This window comes from Caloenas nicobarica, chromosome 8, assembly GCF_036013445.1.
Source record: "Caloenas nicobarica isolate bCalNic1 chromosome 8, bCalNic1.hap1, whole genome shotgun sequence".
In the NCBI taxonomy this organism is placed as follows: domain Eukaryota; kingdom Metazoa; phylum Chordata; class Aves; order Columbiformes; family Columbidae; genus Caloenas; species Caloenas nicobarica.
The window spans coordinates 6,366,391-6,384,540 of NC_088252.1; the positions used below are offsets into that span (position 1 = coordinate 6,366,391).

General features: G+C 41.4%; 1 protein-coding gene across 1 annotated transcript in view; it reads right to left on the reverse strand.

The window, feature by feature from the left end:
• Window positions 1–5,317: 5,317 nt before the first annotated feature.
• AMER3 (APC membrane recruitment protein 3) overlaps window positions 5,318–18,150 on the reverse strand; it is a 37,469-nt gene continuing 24,636 nt past the window's right edge. Inside the window, exon 3 of the mRNA XM_065639976.1 lies at window positions 5,318–8,169. The gene's annotated coding sequence lies outside the window, so the exon portion shown is untranslated. The remainder of the gene's footprint in view (window positions 8,170–18,150) is intronic.

An 18,150-nucleotide genomic window follows, 5' to 3' on the forward strand; every position in this document is an offset into this window, starting at 1 on the left:
ACCCATGTAAGTGCTAAGTGGATGCCTTGGGATTTACACCAAAAGAATGTAGCCCTGCATTAATCACACTGTACACACTTAATCTTCAGTTTTAAAACCTAAATGCAGGTAAAGGTGTACTTCCATGTTCCCTGATATCTGATTAGATGCCCTCTCTCACTTTTTCAGGGGAAGAGCTTTTATAACTAAGTTGTAGGAGCACCTATTTTGGAATTTAAAAGGCAACCTTAGAGCACTAGGGTTCTCCTGAATTTGCACCGAAAACTATCTAAAGCCTTTAAATAGTTGTAAGTCCCGAATTCCTTCCAAATCTTCCTCATCTTTTTATAAGTATAAAATCCCTTTACTCATCATAATAATTTCCTGTTGCCTCAAACAGTGATAATCACACTTCTATAGTCCCATTTTCTATCCCTTAGCAGGTTAGCTTTTTACCTACAACACCTTTTCAGAAATTTCCAACATGAAACAAAATCAGAATGACTTGTAGAAAGTGAGCTAAAAAGCAGTCTGCATGCAGTGCCCAGATACTATTTTTGCTTATCTTCATAAAGTCCAGTATCTGAAATGGCTTCAAAGTCTTAAGATAAAATACATTCCCAAATAGTTACTTTTTTATTATAACTTGATAAGAAATCAATAAAAGTATAAAGAATTCATTTTAGTGGCCCACCGTGACAGGTAATCTTTCCTCCACAGCCTGTAGTCACACATCCACCTTTTGTTTTGTATTGGACTATTGATTCATATTGGTGACAGCTTTTCTTGCCAGGCGCAATTATTGCGGAGCCCCTCGGCTTCTTCAGTACAAAGTGTACAGTAGAAGAACGGGTTCAAGATTTTCATTTTGCTATTTTAAATCCAAAATGACTCATAGCAGAAGCATGATGTTACTCTCCAGAGGAGTGTAAGCTCCTGGCAGGTCATACCCAGTTCCCTACTGACTTCTGCTCAGCCTGAAGAACAGCTGCTTACAAGAGCTCTAGATAGGACTATGCTTCCCCATGCCAAGATTTAAGACCAACAAATTGTGTGTGTGTGTCCCTGGAGGAAAAAAAAACAACAAAAAACACAAAAACCAAAAACCAGACACACACAAAAACCACACCCAAACCACTCCACAGGTTTTATTTCTATTATCCTCATCTCCACTTCATTCTCCCATGTATTTCTAAGCATATTATAAGAAGGCCTTCTGCAAACTGAGATCAGAAAGTAACATTGATAATCTTCAAGCCACTGTTTTTGCTGCCATTCTTGGGCAATCTATCCCTGAACTGTTAATACATTCAGCACTACTATAGCATTCAATAGCTACAGTTTGAGCTATTTAAGAGATCAAATACGTTCAACATCAAAATTGTCACAATTCCATATTAAAAACTAACAAGAAGCTGTGAGAAATTTCAGAGGAATTGGACTTTTGAAGGGCCAAGCTGCTAAAGCTAATGAATTGAAATGTGAGGTAACATAATTTGCAGACACAAGGTAACATGATGCAATGCAGCTGAGAAGCTATTCCAGTAATGAAGGACAAATTGGTAACAATACTGAGATAACTTCTTAAGTGATGAGATAAACTGATGTCACACAATGAGTGAATTGTCTAAATCTTACGCTTTGCTTGCCACATTCTACAATGATGCCTTTATGAAGTGGGGAAGAGAATACTCAGCATTGCCACTACACTTTCCACCTTCAAAGGCTTCAGCAATGAATTAATTACATCTTCGAGCCCTGGCAATGCAGTTGACCTTGACTTTACCCAGAAGGCTGCTCAACCCTGATGTTCCCCCAGAAGGCCCAGAGAGCTTAAATAGGCATCTTGTGGTTGTGTATTGAAGTTCAAACTGGTTTATAGTAAATATCTAGTTGCATACAGAGTATAATTTGAGTTTATATGTACACACTCACTATATATTTACACTACTTACCCTATGTATGTAGCTGATATATGCAGGTTTTAGGTAGGTAATTGATGGTCACAGGCTCTACTAATACACAGTCAAAAGGCCCACTGAAATGGCAATAAACAACATTTTAAACTCCTATAAACTGTTTACGATATATAGAAATAAAATCTTCAAATGGGGTATAGCCCATTTCAGTCCTATCACGATTGATTACTCCTTTCATCAGACTTAGCTCCAGCAACAACAGCAGCAATCAGACACTTTTAAGCTGGCACTAATATTAATGGTACCAAGAATGTCTGCAAAAAACAACTCTATTTAAATCATGCCACTGGAATTAATCTGGCAGCCAGCGTGCATGCAGAGATGTCACTGATATCAGCAAGAGAAAAGCCAGGATGGGCAGATCCCTACATGCTGAGTTCTGGGCAATACGCAAACTTTGTGCGCACTGAAGCAGCATTTTGCCTTATATTAAGGGAAGAAACTGGATGGCATTAAATATACGAGGCTTTCTCATATGAATGTCTATATGTGAAAGGATTCACAACTTTAGTTTAGCTAAATGTAGACAGGCAAAAATGTAGAGTTTTTGTGAACCACACAAGCCTCAAAAAATCCACAACCCAGGAAATCTTTTGAGAGAAAGAAACCTTTTTTTAGCACACTCTCTGATACACGCTGCTTGGGATTGGGTCAGCAGCATCCCAAGAATAGCTCACTGTATTCTCATACATCTGGTTCTTGTCCCAGCAAGTTTGGAGAGGTGTGAAAATGAAGAGTGGCTGTGCTGAAAGTTAACCAGGCTTCTCTGATCATCACGGAAGTTCAGCTCAGGTTTCAACCAGCATCTTGTGGTTTGGCACAGAAGAGGTTATTCTAGTTCAGAGCAGGATGTAAACACCCCGTGTGAGCATCACTGTCTTTGGGAGCCCTCTGGCCACCTGCTCCAGCATTCATCCTGGCTCCTCGCTTATAAAACGTGCCCTAGGGTTTGGTGAGGAGGAGTGATAGTAAATACATGTTTTGTTCTCTGTTTTAGCCTGGAAATCTCTGCTCTATACACCACGGGAGAGGGGGGAAAGCGAGCAGGTTTTCACAGACATCGCTGAGGCTCTGCCTGCGAGCTCCATTTTACTCACCCCATTTTACCTCAGGGTCTCCCAGGCTGCTCCACTCCGAAGGCCTCATGCCCCAACCCTGGGCACACCAGGGCAGGGCCCTTCAGTTGCCGGCAGATCCCCAGGGATCTCTGAAAAGGCTGTGCCCCCACAGATGCCGCCTGCACCCCAAGAGCCTCACCCCATCCAGCGCTGTGCCCTGCTCGGGGCCTTCCAGAACAATCCACCTCCACCCGAGGCCCGAGGCCGCACCGCACGGCTGCTGCCAGCGCCGCCATCTTGGGGCTGCGTCCCCCCTCGAGGGCCGGGCGGAAAACACCAGTCGGCGGCCTCAGGCCCTTCCACAGCCCCCAGGGGACGCGGTTCTCGTTCCACCCGGGCCCACCACGCCACGGTGGGGCTCGCCGGCTCCCCTCTCGGAGCAGCCCCGCGGTGGGCGGGACGTGCTCCGCCGAGAGTGCTGAGGCGGCGGCGCAGCCACAGCCCCGGGTCGTTCCCGTGGGGCGGGGGCGCGGGCGGGAAGAGCGGCCGCGCAGGTGAATTTGGAGGAGCAGAAAGGATGCCGGTTAGTTGGTTCCAGGCGAATACTGGGACAGCCCGGACCCGGTGTCTGCCCCGAGTGCCTGTGCCCCTCCAGGCAGCGGGTAAGAGCACCGTGGGTTGTCAGCTGCTGCGTCACCAAGCGCATGTTTCCTGGCGTTCTGCTCATTCCTGTAATCCCAGCAATGTGTCTTTGTTCCAGATGGCATTAAGAAAGGTTCTCCTTCTTAATGTATTGTCAACCGTATTGTGGCCCTCTCATTTTTGTTATGCTGCCTGGCATTGCCTTCCTCGATTCTCGAGGTGATGAGGGTTCTCAGCTCCTGCTACAGGCCCACTGACAGGAATGGGTGGTTTAGTACTTTCTTGCCTTCGAGCGATTACTATTGCATTCCAGGTTGTACCAGCTTTCAGTGTACTGGTGTTCCATCGTGGAAAGACCGGCCTTCTTTCCCTGTCTGCAATTTTCTTGTTAAGAGCATTAATGCATGGCTACAATCATATTAACATTAAGCAAGTCGTTGCTTTAAAAAGTCCTTGTAATTGAGTGACAGATGCTTATGACTGAATCCATTTAAACAATATGACTGAAGTTACTATTCAGGGACCTGCTTAGCACCCTGAGTACTCACTGACTTTCAAGTGGAAATGCTGGTGATCAGCACCACACAGAGTCAGTTTAGAGTTCCCAGGTTAGAAAATATCCTATAATGCAAATAGAAATTCAGGCGGCACTTGCACTGTATGTCTGGATGTAAATGAATCTGAAACCATGGTAGAATGTCAATTAACAATAGCTTTATGGTAGTGTAACAATTTTCTTTTGAATAGTCCCTTTGTGGTAACAATTGACGTAACTTTTCTGCTAGCTTGTATTGCATTATTTATAGATCTGAGAGCTATATAGATATTTTAAAAACATAGCTACAGAATACTGAACTGAGAAGTGTGTTTTTTCAGCTTAAAAATGATGTATCGTTATCCTATTGTTTTTTTGAAGTATAAGCTTCAAACTCTAGTCTGTGCTCTCTTATGCCAGATTTAACTCTTAATTTATTTTCTTTATTTCTTCAGACAGTTAAGACTTATGAAGATGGGACACTTTAAGATGTGCCTGGAACTTAGTACTCTCTTCAAGAAGTCGACCAGCTAATTTATAAAGCATGTTGTAGAAGGTAAGGATGAGCTTTTTGTTAAATAATTGAATCAGGACTAATTCCTCAGAGAGGCCAGAACTTCTCCTTAAACATGACACAGTAAGTGCCTATGTTTAGAAACTAATCCACTTTCTGAATTACATATGCTTGATAACCTACTAACTTCCTCAGAGTAAGATTACACTAGGTAGTGTTTTGATCTCAGTATTCTGATTCTCCCAGTGCTGACTGAGTGATGAGCCAGGTTCTCCTACACAGAGGAGAAGAATTAGAGAAATAGTGAATTTTGCCTCTATAAGCCTCAGATATAGATTGGGGATTTAAAAAAACAAATCCTCATAAGCAGTAGGGGTTTTTTAAATGAATAACAAATTTGCAGTGTTGGAAAACAGTGATTTGTTAATGTTGTGTAAAATACTGAAGTGATGTTGATTAAAGACCACACATAACATAGACTCCAAGTGACTTTAATATGTAATGTAGAATATGGTAACTAAAATGTAATATATAAAGCATATGTACATCAGATATGACATATATGAAAAATAGTTAAAATACGTTAAACAGCATATAAATGCATGTGTATTAGTTACATAATAAATCATCTGTGTACTGAAAACTCGGATTTTTAAACAGTACTTGCTTCAGATTTCTTCCATTCTTGAACTTAACAAGTTTGCACAGAGCCTCTTTTTAGGTGCCTATACAGACTCATTATGCATACATGTGAGTATGTACCACGTGTGTATGTTGTCCATCCAAGAGAGCCACTGGTCTTTATCCTTCTCAGTAGAAGCTAGAATATGTAACATAGTTCTCTCTTAAATATCCCTCAGTTTGCCTACAACTTTATTGTGCATCCTGTGCATTTGCTGCAAAGCATAAGCATTTACAATATCTTGCCACCAAACACTCCAGCTTACTTAGAACAATGAAATATTCTAAGTGAAGCAAAATATTACTCTAGGAGTTGTTGCTAAGTTCATATCACTTACACTTGGCTGGAATACCTGAATGCCCTTTCAATACTTTGCTTTTGGAAGTAACACTTACCTGACAGTTCGTGGGTCTGATATTTCTTCCTACACTTTTTCCGGACATTTTTACTAGTATGAGATTATTTACACTCCAGTTCTGTAAAGTGGTGAGTGTTCTCTCCATTTAAAGTAGTAAGTGAGGTTTTATTAAGGATACTGGGGCACCTGGTCTATGTGCTGGCAGTTCTCAAAACACCTCTGAAACTCCAGTGAACTCTGCATTGAAAGAAGGAATGTCAAGAATTGGTGTCTTTAGCAGAATATAGCTTTTAAACAATATTTTTTTCCAGAATATTTTTCTACATTTTAGTAAACAATAAGATGGGGGAAAAATATTTTTTCCTCTTTGGAGGTTGTCTTTAGCACAAAGGTATAATTCTTCCTTTAATTATTGTTCTGATCTTATGTGTGGACACAAGTGGTCACTGATTCCATTCTTGTAAAAACAGGACAGGAAATAGATGAGTAGTTTCATAGAAGCTGATCTGAAATTTGGTAGCCACAGAAGTCTGTGCAAAGTTTTTCATAATTTATCTTAATTTTCTCTGTTATGCATTTAAAAGTTAAAAAGCCATCTAACAACGAAGGGGAATGACAGTAGGTTAGGCTGAAAGCAGGCTGAAGGAACTTGTTCTCACAGCTACACACTGCATGAGAAATTGAATATTCACATATTCATTTCACCAGCACGTCTTCATTTCCTAAGGAGATGTTGCTCATGTAATAGAATAAGTTTAATTTAAAGATTTTCCTCCAAACTAGTTTACAGCTGATCTTGGTAAACACATTATTCAATATGATCTTGAGGAAGTAGATTTTCCGTTAGCTCTTTAAATGGAGAATGATTAAGCCCTGAAGATTTTTGAGCTTTCCCCAACTTTGCACTACCAGTCATGCGGGGAGTACTAGAATAGACTGCCCATAGGCATTTTTTCCGTGGTGTGTAATGCAGATCCACAGTTGTTCTTTGGGCAGCCTGGATTGAGCCCAGGACCTTTGAATCTCCGAGTGCAATACTCTTACTGCTAGAACTAGATCTCGACAGCTGCAGGTAGCTTGTAAATCTGGGTGCCTCCCAGCTGCCCCCGGCAGAAGAGTGTGCATGTGAAACTGTGGGCTTTGTGCGTCGATGCTGGGCCTGCAAAAAAGTAGTAAAAGCCCATCTTCCCTCTCTGCGCTTGTTTCCTGTGGTTTGTGTCATGAGGAAACCACTCTCAGGGCACTCACAGTGCCACAGAGCCCAGCTTTAAAGGCAGTAAGGAGGGCAGAAGAAGTCCTGCAAAGGGACACTGTTTGCTTCTCTCTGTGGAAAGGCAGAGGCCACAAGAGAAGAGATCTGGATACTTTTATTAATAATAAAAGCTGCAGCAGGGACTGGGTAGCTCTGACAGATGAGTAGGACTTAAAGGGAGAAGGGCAGAGGAAGAAAAAATAAGACACCAAACAAACAAACAAAAAAAAAATCCACAAAACCAAACAGCCACCTGGGTTAACGACGTATCTACCTACTACTTTGGAACTAGTTTTTAAGCTGGAAAAAGAAGACTCTGTATAAGATTAAGTACATCTGTTATCGTGGATATAAACAGCATGTTTTCTCTCCTTTAAAACAGAATCAAAGAAGTTATCTTTTTGATGGTGATTTTCAAGTATACCTCTTTATCCTATTCACCATTTCTGCTACATGATAAATACATCTCTTTGGACGACATAGGGCATGCTATATTATGCTTCCTGATATTTTTATTTATATGTTTACAAAATACCTTTCCCCAGGAAGTAAATCTTGCCATATTAATGTAATCTGCAGTCTAGAACCTTGTTGCTTTAAGATGGTTAAACAGTTACCATAAAATATATAAAGCATTTCTATAAAATTCAAGAAAAATTAGTACAATGGAAAAAAAATTTACCTCCTTGTAACAACCACCCAAGTGAATGCTCATTCTGCATGTACCTATATCTTAAAAATATAGTGGTATTTTCAGTTGTTGTGTGGCACAATGTGACAGAAATATGCTATCTTTTTTTTCTTAAACCTTCTTCGTGGCATGACTTTTTTTCAAAATCCTGCTGAAGGTTTGTTGTTGTTGTTTGGTTGTTTGTTTTCTTAAAAAAAAAAAAAAAGAAAGAAAAGAAAAAAAGAAAATGAAAAAAAAAGGCATTAGTTACCACCCATCTGCAAACATGGTTTCAGGGGTGTGTGGTTGTCAGGAGCTCCTAACTGTATTAGTCAGTTAGACAGATCAGCATGATTTTCTCCTCCAACACCCCTGGTGGGATCTCTAGAGAGAAATCCTTGTTGAGTCTGACATCGACGTAAGGTCAGGGCACTATGTCATGCTATATTACAGATATGGGGCAGCGTCCGTATCTGCAAGTGGATTCTTCAGCGTTGCACCTGCATTATAAGCAAAAAACAGTTTAAGTGTTCACATATTTATTTCTGGTTTTTATTTAACAGTATATTGTTGGAAGAGTGAACAAAGGAAAATAAGTAAACCCAGAAATAGAAACTGGCTGCCATCAGATTGCTAATCTGGCCCTGGTTGCAATGATGAGAATTTCCTGGTTTGTTTATTCAAGTAAATAGTGTTTCACTCGCAGAATACTGCAGTGCTTGGCATCAAAATCCATCTCTTCTTGGAACACGAGTAAATCTGTTACTTAATGGACATCAAGGTATCTGCTGCCATGACACGCATTGGGAATACTCTTACAGAGCAAAGGGTAAAAATTCTGTGAATGGTGTCATTGCCTTGAGCTGTGGCACAAGAAATTAAGAGAGTTCCCCCCAAGCCAGATATCAGCTCTCACTCTTATTTTGTCCCATTTTCAAAGTTCAAGTTCCAAGCTGCGACGCAGTTGCACTGTGCACTTCAAAGCTACGTGTGATAGCTCTTGGTGGAATAGGAAACGCGCCTTCCATGCTGGAGAGGACAAACAAGGCTAGAGTAACTTCTTGACTTTGTACCAAATGTCATCCTCATCTACCTGCAAGTGTCTTTTTAGCAGTTTTGTCATTAAGTTTCTGAATATTCACGAGATAAGTAAAGCAATCCCCAGAGCCCTCAGCACTCCTAAAAATGTGGTTATATTTTTTGATGATTTGTCCTAGTGTTGCAGCTCAGCAGTTTCCCAGCATTTTTGCAAAGGAACCTCACCTTGATGAACTGAAGGTGGAGATCTGCAATCACTTCTGTTTGGCTTTAGTATTCTCCCACCAACTGCAGCTTTCCCATTGTCCCCCTACCCAGCCCAGACCTCTCAGCCTTCCCTTTCTTTGATGCTCTCCTGTTGTCTTCCTCTGACATCTCTGTCTCTGCTGCTCACTCAGGCAGCAGCAACACTAAAACTGAGCAAACAGATTTGGACAACCAGATCTATTTCTTTCTGGTGTTGTTCAAGTGTCCTTTTCCAGAGCTCACCTAAGTGACTTGTTTCATGGGTTGGAAGGCACTAATTTAAAGAAGTCCAGGATTAGATGTTGAATGAGGCAACAGAGGAAAGAATACAGACAGTTCTTGCGAAGGACCTGCCTTAGGTACTCCTGAAAAATAATATCGGATCAGCTGGAAGGTACATCCCTGGTGTAGTGAGACTTGCAAGCTCTTGTAGATGTAATTCAGAGTATGGCTATTGCTGCACTCCCGATTCCCTCGTGCCAGCTGCTAACATCTGCCCAGTGTGAGGAGCAGGCAAGAGAAATGTGACTGGGCAAGCCGAGCAGAACAGCCTTCCTGATGAACAGGGCAGGGCGTCCCCGTGAGGGGACACATTCACCAAAGTCACCTCTGTATCATCAGGAACTCACTCTTAGCATGTTCTCAGTGCAAACTCAAAATTTAAAAAAACCAACAGTTATTGTCCTCATGCTGTCTTTATTTACATTTCAGTTTATATAAATGGAAGACAGCTCCGTACTCCTTCGATGCTGAAGTGGTTATTCTTACTCGGAAACTCATGCTAGGGTCTCCTGCGCACAACCAGTCTGTCAGCTTCCCTAGAGAGTAGCATAAATGTCTCCCCAGTTTGTGCCCACATGTGAAATGGCTGGGAACAGCTGCATTCCTGCCTGCTCCCTGACCCAGGCACACTTCCCAAGCAGCAAGGAGGCCTAATCCTTCGAGAATCCCAAACACAAATACTGCAGTGATACTTGTCACGCTAGCACAAGAATTTGTGATATTCATAGGCTTACTACAGTTTATTTTCCTTGATCTGAAAGCTGTTTTTCCGTGAGTTAAAAGTGACTGATGAACCAATTTCCCCCACCTCTAGCAGTGTGCAGTACAGCCTGAATCTGCCGGAGCGTGCCCAGCGCCCGATGCGGTGCAGGATTCCCCTGGAGCCAAGCGGCAGGACTGCCAGGGGAGCTCTGACACCTGGTGGCTGATCTCGGCTTCTAGACCCGGGGTACGTTACCTCTGGGTGGCTCTGCTATAGCAGCTTCAGGCAGTGGGGTCCTTGTGCAGTATTTTAGACTAATAAATATCTTTCTGTGGCTGGCCATTGTATGCCAGGATTGATGAGTCCAGGTCGACTGCAGCGAGGAATTTATCACGTGGATTCCTGAGTTGTGTCGTTCCTAAGATTTTTTTGCTAACAAGCATTGTTTCTTTGCCATTCCCCAAGTGATTCAGGATGCTTGCCAAAAACGAGAGTTTTGGCACCTGAAAATCGGCAAGTAACCTGGCTGTTGGCAGTCCTTGAAAAAAGCAAAAAGGTTTAGCATGTGCCTGGAAATATGATACAGAAAGCTGCTAAGTGCAAGAGCTTTTGTGAGCTGTTTGGATTGCTGTGACTTCCTTCTGTTGAATGTACTCTGCTAGGCTCCCAGTGTGTGTCCTGTCTTCAGAGAGGTGCTTCTGTCAGCTTCTGTCAACTAAAGTAATGTAGTTTGCATGTCTCTAAAGTCCCATCTGCTGTGAAAAATCACACTAAAGCCTTGTCACTATGGTGAAATAAATGTCATATCCATTTTACAGTGAGGTAAGTAAAAGACTCAGGGTAGTGATTTGCTTATTCAAAATACTATATGTCAGCATCAGAGCTAGAAACAGGATATGGAAGTTGTTAATGTGTGGCCCCTGCTCTGGGCCCTGGGACATGCTTCTTGACAGCCCAGAGGACAAGGACAGGAGACAACACAATGGCTTTGGTAGCATTTGTGAGAAGTGTCCACCACGCAGATCTCACCTGACAAGCTGAATTGCCATGCACTCAAAGCTTTGCCTGTAATCACTGAAAAACATTAAAACATCTGTGAGCATCTTGACCTTCACAAGAATACAGAAAGGATTTCGATAGTGCAGCATTCCACGCTCATGTGTCCCGTTTGTAGCTGTGTCACCTGGCATAGACTGCCATGTACATTATTATGGTCTCAGAAAGTTTAAGCTAGAAGGACTTTAATGATTATATTACTTGTGCAGTTAACTGATTTTGTGACGTGGTGTGTTGAGAGCTGGCGAGCACGAGGTGGCACAGCAGAGCAGCGGTACCAGGCGCTGCACGGAAGGGGCTGCAGCGGGGTGACAGATCTGGCAGGTGCTGTCGGTCCTGGAATTTTCGAGGTCGCCATCCTTACACCTAAGTCCAGTTCTCTGGTAGAATGTCTGGTTTTTTTAATATTTCCTAGGCAGCTTGGTCGTTTCATCTGCAGATTCCCTAGAATTTATGGGCGAGTATCAACCCAGCCTTTACTGGAATGATTTAATTAATCAGTGCTTTCTAGCAGCTTCCCTTTTATGATGCAGTTTTCATGATATCTCAGCTTTACCTGCAAATTAAAACTGTGGGATAGTCTCAGTGATGTCCTGACTCTCAGTTCCTTCCTCCTACAAGCACATTTGAAGATTTTTTTGTTTCTGCTGTGGCTTTTATCAGTTGAATTTCTAAACCTTGTTTTATGTGCTTTGAATTTTTTTGTTATTTTTCTTTTTGCATCGTACAGTTTTCTAGAGGTTACCTAAGGAACATATTCTAGTCTTTTGGTCACTGCAGCAGAATACTGGCCCTTTAAGGCCAGAAGGGATGTTTGCAAGATCAGTTGCTCATGTGCCTAAGGAAATCTGTTTTAAAATATTTGATGTAGCCTTTGATATAGAGTGTCTTGGGAGCTATTATTGTCAGGGGCAAGTTAGAACGTGGAGCCACCAGTCCCTTAAGGGTCTAGGATGAAGAATCTTCCATTATAAATTTTCTCCTTCTCTCATCTGGGATAAAGATATGTCTGTTATCAGCCTCAGAACTGGGAGTGATTAGATGAGTGAAGTTAACCATGTATCTGAAGGAAGACTGGGCTAATGTGGACTCCCCAAGCTAGGAGAAAAGCCTGGTGATTGCAGCTGAAGAGGAACAGGATGAGATTCTAAATCAAGGAAGTCAGGACTGGAAGCCTAAGAACAGTATCATTTAAGAGATCAACAGAGACCTTGATGCTCCCTCCTAGAAAATTGGAAAAAAAAAAAAAAAAGAACTTAATTTAAGTAGGCACCAGGAAAGGGAAATTGAGGCAGGCTCTGTGCAGGAGCTGTTTCTACCATGAGAGAACGCCCTGAAGCATTCTTTGTCTAGCCTGGCCATTGAATTGTCATAACCTTGATGCCAAGGTTATTTAATAGCTCTGCTTTAACGTTATCACGCAGAGCTAATTGCTTCAGCTGGTTGTGTAGATTAGAAGCTAGCTGGGAATTTTCTGACAGAATGATTTTCAGATGGGGAAAATACTACTATTCAAAAGTTTAAATATTCTTTGTGAAAATTCAGTTTTACTGGAACAACAACAAAAAATCTTTCCAGTAAAATAGCAAAAAAATGCCTCACTGCCTAGAAGATTTGCTGATTAGTAGAACAGAATTGATCATAAGTAGCATGCACAAACGAGACAGGCAATCTACTTCAGTGGTCTGCCATGGAGGTATTCAGAAACTCCCTTTCCGTGAAAAGCATGGTTTTAAAATACTGTAATAATGAATTAGCCCAATGAAAAAAAGAAAAAAAAATGCAGGAAGGGCTTTCATTTCCCTGTCCCCTCAGTTTCTCAGGGCATGTATCAGTTCTGAATAGTGCCTTGAGCACACTATTGCACACTTTCAAAAATAAGGACTATGACTTCTATTCGGAAGCACATTTTTCAGGAAACTTCCAATACTTCTGGCACAACTAGGCTGGATTTCAGTCCATCTGAAGACTGCCCACCCACACAGAATGAGTGCAGCTGTGCTGGTGCCCCATGGGTTCAGAGGAGCTCTGTGCAAGGGCCAAAAGACCTTGATGTTGTAAATCGGTCTTTTATGTAGTATTATATCTCTGAACACTGTGCATTTTTGCTTGCTTGTAGACCTCAAATTCTCTGCCTGAGTCAGAATGAGCTTTAGACAGGGAAGAGATCCAGTGCATACTCCCTGTCCTTGGCCAGCCTTTATATGCCACTCTAGAGGCCTTAAGAAGCCACAGCAATGTTTTCTAGGTGGAGCCAGAGATTCCTCCATAGCTCAAAGGCCAGGGCTGTACTATAAATTTTGCTACGACACAGTTGTGCGCAGATCAGCACGCTGGGATGTGACCTGACAAAGAGCAATGTTGCCAGAAGCCACCTGGGTAAAAAAAAAAGACTTGTCGCTCCCAGAGAATCAAGAAGTTATACTGTAAAAAATTTTTTTTTCTGTTATAAGCTATATCTGCCTTAGAATGCTGTGCCAGCATAATATACTGCATAATGTTATGAGACATAATACCTGTGCTGACAAAGCCCTCAACGTGGACAGGAACATGGTCATGTAGTGATAATGTGTTCCCTGGTTGTTCTGCAGTTCTGAACAAGCTGTTCAGATCAGTTTGTATCTGTCCCCATAATTCAGAGACAAACTGCAAATGTTAGGCAGACACACTTCCCTGCCTTTATTAACTGCATTGTGTGTAGTTTATCAAAGACCAAGTGTTTTTCTCTCATGAACACATTCTATCTTTGAATCTTTTCATGGCTGCAGACCCATCCTAAAAAAAATTCAGACCAGAAGATTAATTAGTGGGAGTATTTCATGAGCGTGTGAACAAATGGAATTATGGCGATGTGATAAAATAACTGATATATTGTATAGGAATTTATCTTCCTTTTTTTTTTCTAATCACAAGTAACTTGAATAACATCCTTCTTAAATGTTCCCTCTGAGAGAAATAGTGTCTGAGCCCTGTTGTGCTTTCATAAATACCCAACTATAAGTTAAAATATCATCACATGCTTAGTACACTTGATTATGGGGGCAGGATCAGGCTGTCAGAATTTGTCTGTAATCTCTGATTCCAAACAAAGTTTGCAGTTCTGCTGTCTGCAGCTTGCTCGCATCCTCATTGTCTGCTTCACAGCTCACGTTCAGCCTCTAAGTCAAGGTCACAGACAGCCTGAAAATCAATTTTCCATGCTTCTATTATGCCTTCCCCACCCTTATTTCTTTTCTTATCGCTCTTTATGGAAGAGCCGCCTGCACAGACCTATGTCTGACGTATGGGACAAGTTCACATGTGTAAAGTCTTTACCAAATAGGAAGCCTATAATAAAGTAGTCTGTAAATAATCTCTTCCCCTAGCTATCATGAAGCCTTTCAGATTTTTTATAGTCGATAGTCATTTGAATTTTGTCAGTGCTGCATTGTGCTGCTGTTGATTGAAATGGTAATGAATGCAATACAGTCTCTCTCGAACTCTACAGTTTTAAAAAAAAGATATAATTTACAGGCAGTTAGCAGTGTTACAAATTCATCTGGCTCATTGATTGATTGCTAAGTACAAGCTGGCTGTGTCTGCAGGCACAGTCTCAATTGCAGTGAATCGCTGTCATCTTTGTGTTGCACATCTGTGGTACATTTGCTGACTTGCTAAAGCTAGGGTCAGCAAACAAGACCCTAGCAATCATTAGTAAGTACAAAACTGGCCTAAGAATGTTTGCAATTAATTTTCCTGAGCCAACTCCCTTTCTTTTGCTGTGTACAGCCCACTATCCTGCAAGTCACTGCAGTGCTCTTTGACTTAAAATTCTCTCTCTGTTCTCACATCCAGACTGTGTCTGCATCTGGTCTATTCTGTGAAAAAAATCCCTTTATCCATATGACTAAGGCTCTAATTCAGGTTCTGTTCATTTTGCTTCCGAGGTATCAAAATTTCCCTTTCCTCTGGCCTTGATAAGCACAGTCTTGCCTGTTCGTATCCACTCAGAATGTTGTCACAGAGATGATATTTTTCTGTCTGGTTATAATAACCCTAATATCTGCTGCTTTCCATAATTTACCTCATTTTTCTTACTCTATAATGTCAATCATCTGGTGGCTGACATCCCTTCCAAGGCTTCTGAAGGCCAATCTCTGTCCTGTCAGTTGTATCCCAGTCTACCTAGATATGATTCTTGTTTATGATTAGTCAACAATATCAGTTTACTTTGTCTCCTTGTTATGTTTCCAAAGAAGAAATGTAATGTTTTGTCCTATGTGGCTTCTTGTGTTTGGAAGTCCATCCCTAAAATTAGGATAACACTAGATGACACAGATGATATTTCAGCTTCTGATGGGCTGACTGGTGCTGTCTCATTGTTTCCTTATATTCTACCATCTGTTTGTATCCATCTGTGGCTGTTTGCTTTGCATTATCATTTCTAGACAACATTTCTAGCTCTTTGGAGTACAGACCCCAGAGCTGGTCTTTTTTTATACAGCACTTAACATGAGGGGAGAAGGAGAGTAAAGGGGAAGGAAGTCAGACAGCGGGGTCTGGAATGTGTGGGCATGTTAGGAACAAAAATGATTACATGATCTTTGTTGTTTGGTTTTGCAAAACTGAAATTGACTCTTGTCTGAATATTCTCTCTGGTCAACTAAACTTGATGCTATAGTTTTCAAAGTCCTGCTCATTTTTACCTCTTAGTGTATTTATACGGCAAATTATTGTGATACTGTTTGGGTAGTAAGCAACCATTATGTAGATCTATATAAGCTTTTGCTAAGCTTCACTGGAGTGGCAATCTACATGAAGCAATGATGTGACACACAGAGGAACAAGCCTAATCTTCTATCTGGAATAATTCCAGGTTTAAAATGAATGCTTACACTCTTAGGAACAAACAAATTTCACTTCCTCTTACTGCAGAAGGCCAGACAGCAAGAAATAGAGCTAGAGAGAAATTGCCAAGAGTTGTGTAGAATTTTGTTGGCTTCATTTTGAGCCATTGTGAAATAAGGGAAATCCTTCACTTTTTCAGTCATATGAAGTGTTGGGTCATGTTGAGGTTTCAAACAGGTAAAAATAAAATGGAACCATTTCTACTTCAGAACTTCAGCTAACTTGTCAATCCTTCAGCAGAGGAATGACACTGACTGGGGCAGCCTCTCATACTGGGGGAGGAATACTTTATTCCAGGAACACGTGGGAAGGGTCCCATCTCTGTATCAGAACCCTCTGTCTGACAGAGTGGGAAGGCATGCAAGGATCATAGCAGCTTCTTGATGCCAGGCTCACATGCACTGCTTCTTGGGAGAGGTCTAGGAGGTCTAAAAGTTCATAGAGTTTTCTGTGTCATCTGTGAGCGGAGATGGTCCTGTCTGAGCTCAGAGGTTGTGCAGCCCCCATGAAGAGACTTCCTGACAGACTAATCTTTTCCAAAGAAGACAACTGTACTATTAAAGAAAATTACTCTCTCAAAGAGGTTGATAAGCAGATGAAAAAGCCTTGCTAACTAAGTGCTTGTTTTTCTTGCAAGTGCAGGAAAGGTAGACTGGAGAAGCCCTCTGTACTTCTGGGGCTTTAAAAACTGTTGTGGTGTTTGAAGAGCAATTCTCTAAAAATGCCTCTCTGGAAGCAAAGCTAAACAGACCAGGAAGACTTGATAGATGCTGAGATCTGGTCCAGGTTTGAGGTTTAGTGATGGGTATCCAAATTTCAGTACCACCCAAACCAGTAAAAATGTGGCTATGAGGGAAACACCGCTGTCATCAGATCCCTGACCTTTGGCTGTGATGCTCTGGAGAGAACACCCATCCCACGGTCTGGACTTGGATCCAGATGGACAAACTAACAGTAACTGCAGGAGAGGCTGAACGATCACGCGTACTGTCTCGCACCATCAGCCAAAGCTGGCTGAGGTGTGTTCAGCGCTTCACTGGGACTGCCCAGAGCTCCATGTTCTTCACCAGCCAGGGCAGTTGGACTTTACCTGCTCTTCAGCAAAGTCAGCATTGAGGACCCTACCGTGCAGTTTTCCTTTTACAATCCTGCCAGTCTAATTTGTTTTGTTGGCAATGGGAATATTTAGTTGACCTCCCTACACCTGGTAACTGTGTTTCTAACCTCAATTCACACATTTGACCTCCTAACAAAGAGCCTAAGCATTAAAAATGTTATGAGGCCCTGGTGAGGGGGGCAGCTGAATGGCTGCATTAGCACTGGAGCTGAATTATTGATAGAAAGGGTGATCTTTACTTTCTTTTTAGCTGTTGAATAATAGATTAAAAGCTGCACAGTAAGATTATTTTCATTACTCACTTAAATGACTTGTTCAGTTAAAAAGAGTGAGGAGAACAAATGAAAAGTGCCCTGGGGTGGCAAATATATTAGACTTAAAAGTTTTATATTCCAGAGTATTTATTAATTTAGGACGTATTTTCCAATAAATGTTTTGATTTAACAGAACTAATAAGGAATGTTTTGTATAATTTAGGAGATGAGAATGGACTTTTTTTCTCTGAGTGTAACTATGCTACTATCAGTGAAATTTATCAATAGAGAACAATTGATGTGTTCTGTATTAGCTAGTGCCCACACTAATCCAAATAAAAAATGTTATTTAACAGTTGAAATTACCAGACTGACTAATATCTGGTCTCTATAATTTTTATGTTATTGAATCCCTCAATCCTCCTATGTGTGGTGTGCCACACTGAGATGTCACCATCTGGGTAGTCCCAGAGAAATAATAAGTTTGTTTGATTTTGCTTTTCCTATTTAGTTTGGTTGCAGTAAAAATAACACCTATTAAATCTTTTCAGGCATAATAATCTGTTTGGCTTTCTACACTGTCTTTGGCTATCAGATCTCCTGGCTGGTTATTAATGTAACCAGCAAGAATCCTGTTGCAGATTTCTCTTCATCAACAGCATTCTTACTAAAGGTATTAGATGTCATGGTTGCCCTGGATTTTGAATAGACAGTTGCTTCTGCATTTCCACTTGTGCTACTCTCATGCAGGGCTGGGTGATATTGACTTTGAACTGGACAGCTCCTTTTTTATTAGCTTTGAAAGTTTTTCAGCACACACTCAGCAAGTATCTGGTAGGCTGGCTGGGCAGCTTTCTACTTATATTCCTTTGGCAAGAATTTGAAAAAGAGGAAGAAG